Below are 5000 nucleotides of genomic sequence, written 5' to 3'. Positions count from 1 at the left end.
TATTTATGGTGAGAAATAAATGTAGAAAATGTCATTTAGTGTCAGAAACAGAGCCAGGACCCAGTTGTGAAGAGACTAATGCTCTCACTGTGAAAGACTAAGCTGCTGTTGTACCATAGTGTGTGAATAAGCAAACATTATCACTGAAAAACAATGCTTTTCTTACTTAGTATCTTACTTGTTTCCAGTTCAAATATCTAAATATTCTTAATTCAAGATACATTTACTAGACAAGTGAAATGGCAAGAAATGATGTCTTGTTTTCAATTATTTTTCTTACCCCATTGGCAGATATGTAGCTTGTTTTAAGCAGACAATCACTTCATTTCGAGGTGTTTTTTCATACTTGTTTAGTAAATGCATCTTGATGTAAGATCTCTTTTTAGATATTTGCAAACGAGACAAAAATACTAAGTAAGAAAAGCATTATTTTTTGCAGTGATCACATTAGTTACAATATAACAGCTTTCTGTTGTAAGTGTTACTAGTGACCCATTATGTTTTTAATCAAACGATAGTGAATACAAAGCCCACGATTGAAAGGGAATAGGATGAAAGTAATATGAATTAAGCCTTAGATTGTTTTCTTCATTTCAATGTTTGGATATTTATGAATACTAAATGTTAAAGAAAATAGCTTCTGATACTGTCCTGTTATTTATTCTTCTAATAAATCTTCACTGTGAAGCAAAACGTAGGCTACTGTTTTTCAGAAATACAATGAATTACAAGGCTGTAGAGAACAGTGCGCCTATTGCAGACTTATATTCTTATAAGTGAGGTTTTAATTACATTATTTTAATATAGTCAGTCGTGAACTAAAGTGGGCCGGTCTAAGGCATGAAACTCCAGGGCTGAGTCCCTACACTTCAGAGTCAACACCGTGTGAAATGAGTTTCTGGAGAACAGAACCAACATTTATTATCTGGTCTTCTTTAATTGAACTGGAGCGGAGCAGCGGAGCAGCGGAGCTCGAACTGTGAACCAACCCGACGCCGAGATCGATTCACCACAAAGTCCGACTTCTCTGAGAAGTCAGCGGACCGCACGTAGATCAAACCACACTGTGTTGTGTTCATTATCCAGAGGAACAGGGACACTGGCGAACTAATCAAACGCCTCCCGTTGTCCTCGGGGCACATTTGACCCATTTGCAAAAAGTTTCTATATCAGAAATTTGGGTTTCTTTCAACCAAACTGTCCAAGAAAATAACGTGGATGGTTCCCTACTACGCTCTTCACGAGTAAAACTAATGATGAGTTCACTACTTTCATTGGATTTGGGTGCAAATGTGTAGATTTGGTTGTAATTAAACAGTATGTCCAAGTTTTTTAGGCAGTTTTAAGCTACTTCAACTTCCTGTCTTGGTTTTTTGTCATTTTTCCGATTATTACGACACCACATGAATGCAGCAAGAATCTCCCACAGGTCAAGATATTTAGCCTGCTTCATATGTTGAACACGTCACTTTGATCCTATTCTGTTATTCGCTAAAAAATGTCAACTTTTGGAGAAGATGTGGACGGTGCAACAAGTCAGACCTGCTCGGTTCTTTCAGGGAATGATTGGAAAGATTTACTAAGAATATGTTGAGGTCATTTCCTCTCTAACTGGGAGGTTTTGGGACTGATTGGTGGGATTGCTGTGGACGAAGTCCACACAGAGATACACTGGTAAGAGCCAATGAGGTTTAACCATGTATCAGCTCATTTAAATATCTCCCGTTACTGTATTGTGTCAACAGTTGACTTCATTTAATATTGGATGAGGAGTTTTCTTTTGCAGGATGCAAATGTTCCACCAAAACAAGTGTCTTCCTGAGACTATTTAGCAGAACCACCGTCGCTGCGTCTGGACCTTAGCGCTACCCAAGATGATGTGTGACAGTTCATTCTCCTATCCCAGAATGCATCTTCACAGCGCTGTGGAGACAGGTCTGGCAATGCGAGACTACTGTACAGTATAATCAGTAAAATGTAGTACAAAAATGCAGATGAAAAATACAATCTAGAGAAATATTCCATGTCTGTTTCAGGCCAAACTGGCTTCAGTTTAGTTTCCACAGCAATGAAATCTGGGGTTGCAGAGCGCGGGTGGCCAAAAGAAACTATACATTTCTAATAAATAACAAGTAGCAAAAACAATTGAGACACAGCCAGTAAAGCGATCCCGACTGGTCCTGGCTAACCGTGGCTAACGGCTAACGTTACCGGATGAGCAGGCAAGCGAGCCACGGCTGTTTACAACGTGTAGCCTGTTCAGCGGCCGTAGCCGACAGCGGTGAGTTATTTGAAGCCAAGAGAGGGGGGGCTGTAAATCAGGAAGAGAGGACCGTGAGTTTGCAGTGAACATGCCGTTTTTTAGGTCGGGTAGAGGTGACTCTCGGCCACTTGTTGGTGACCTCCTTCTGAATGTATCGACTGGAGCTCTCTGAAGCGTATACTGCCCCCATCAGTTCCAGAGGAGGCGCAGCACCAATGCTGCTAACGCTGGCGGCGTCGCGAACGCTGCCCACGGTGCTTCAAAACATGGGCATCGTCTGTGTTTTGTCATTTTAGAAACAGAAGGTGTCGCAAGTATCGGTTCTCCATCCATCCATCTTCATCCGCTTATCCGGGGTCGGGTCGCGGGGGTAGCAGCTCCAGCAGGGGACCCCAAACTTCCCTTTCCCGGGCCACATTAACCAGCTCCGACTGGGGGATCCCGAGGCGTTCCCAGGCCAGGTTAGAGATATAATCCCTCCACCTAGACCTGGGTCTCCCCCGAGGCCTCCTCCCAGCTGGACGTGCCTGGAACACCTCCCTAGGGAGGCGCCCAGGGGGCATCCTTACCAGATGCCCGAACCACCTCAACTGGCTCCTTTCGACGCAAAGGAGCAGCAGCTCTACTCCGAGCTCCTCACGGATAACTGAGCTTCTCACCCTATCTCTAAGGGAGACGCCAGCTACCCTCCTGAGGAAACCCATTTCGGCCGCTTGTACCCTGGATCTCGTTCTTTCGGTCATGACCTCCAGCCTTCATGACCATAGGTGAGGGTAGGAACAAAAACTGACCGGTAGATTGAGAGCTTTGCCTTCTGGCTCAGCTCTCTTTTCGTCACAACGGTGCGGTATCGGTTCTCGTGACATCCCTAATGCAGACGACACCTCCCTTTTTGTTATCAGTCATCCCGCGCACTAACAAACACTGTGTGTACACACACACACACACACACACACACACACACACACACACAAACACTGTGTTTGTACTCAGAGAGATGACGATCTGTGACGCCAGCTAACACTTGTGTGTTGTCTTCCCGTCGACCGTGCGACGTGTTTTTCTAGGGTCGAAATTTCAATATTTTCTTGTGTTTTCTCGACGTTTTTGTCGTTTTGATTCCAATTTTTTTGTCACTTTTTGGGCGTTTTTTTAATTATGTTTTTGTAAATGTTTTAACAAGATTTTATTTCTCACTTTTTCCAATTTCTTTCACTTTTTTAAACAAGTTTTTGTCACCTTTGGCGATGTTTGTGGTGTTTGTTTTGTCACTTTTTCTGATTTGTTTTTGGTCACTTTTTTTTCAGCGTCTTTGTAGCTTTTTCCAACTTTTGTCACTTTTTTCAACGTTCTTTTGTCTTTTAGTTCTGATATAGAAAATGTTTGACCCTGTAGGTTTGACCTGAGGACAAACAGGAGAGTTAAACAACGCTGCTGCTGTAAAAGTGTCCGACTTAATGTGTTTCTTGGGTAAAACACACAGGAGGTTTAAGTGTAACTCAGCGAGTTGGCAGAGTGAATCCACGCTGAACCGAGAGTCTAACATCAGCTGTCACATCTCTGCTCCAGGTGTTAACTGCTCTTTGTGATACGTTGGGATTTAGTTGCGTTGTGGCACAAAATGAGCAGAAAGTATCAGACTGAAAACTTGACTGACAGATTTCCAGTCCCAACTCGCCCCCATTCATTCAGGAGGAGACAAGTTGCTGCTGGAATTCCTCCTGTTTGCCAAAATAAGCTCGTTAGATTCCAGGTCATTTCAGATGAGATCATTAAAGATCTACGATGTCTGCTTGATGTTTTCTTACTTTGCGGCTTCTTTCAGCCAAAGAATTGGATTAATCAAAGACGTATTTGATGCGTAGAAGTCCCACTTGGAGACAAATGATCTGGTTGTGTTGGTAACTGGGATAAAAAACCACCCAGCAGCTGTTAGCGGTGATGACCCCTCAGGGTTTATTAACGGAGCTGTCAATCACTGCAGGTTTGTCTTAACGGCCTGCAATCAACTTTCTTCTTTGTTTAAAGACTCGGTGGCTCTTTTAAAATGCACACATGAGACCGCCAACCGGTCACATGAATGAGTTTAGCTGAGATAAGGTGACTGTGAGCCCAAAAACAACTTAAGATTACAAACAAGATCGTGGTTTGGGTTAAAACAACGGCCCTCTTAAGAAGTATTTCCAGGACATGAACACCTGTTTCCTGGTGAAAGTCTTGTGTTTTCTCCTTAACTTCTTCAGGACATGAACACCTGTTTCCTGGTGAAAGTCTCGTGTTTTCTCCTTAACTTCTTCAGGACATGAACACCTGTTTCCTGGTGAAAGTCTTGTGTTTTCTCCTTAACTTCTTCAGGACATGAACACCTGTTTCCTGGGTGAAAGTCTTGTGTTTTCCCCTTAACTTCTTCAGGACATGAACACCTGTTTCCTGGTGAAAGTCTTGTGTTTTCTCCTTAACTTCTTCAGGACATGAACACCTGTTTCCTGGTGAAAGTCTTGTGTTTTCTCCTTAACTTCTTCAGGACATGAACACCTGTTTCCTGGTGAAAGTCTTGTGTTTTCTCCTTAACTTCTTCAGGACATGAACACCTGTTTCCTGGTGAAAGTCTTGTGTTTTCTCCTTAACTTCTTCAGGACATGAACACCTGTTTCCTGGTGAAAGTCTCGTGTTTTCTCCTTAACTTCTTTTGTGTTTTCTCCTTAACTTCTTCAGGACATGAACACCTGTTTCCTGG

This window comes from Sander vitreus, chromosome 14 (genome assembly GCF_031162955.1).
Source record: "Sander vitreus isolate 19-12246 chromosome 14, sanVit1, whole genome shotgun sequence".
NCBI classification, from domain to species: Eukaryota; Metazoa; Chordata; class Actinopteri; order Perciformes; family Percidae; genus Sander; species Sander vitreus.
Note: the sequence above shows the minus strand (reverse complement) of the source record.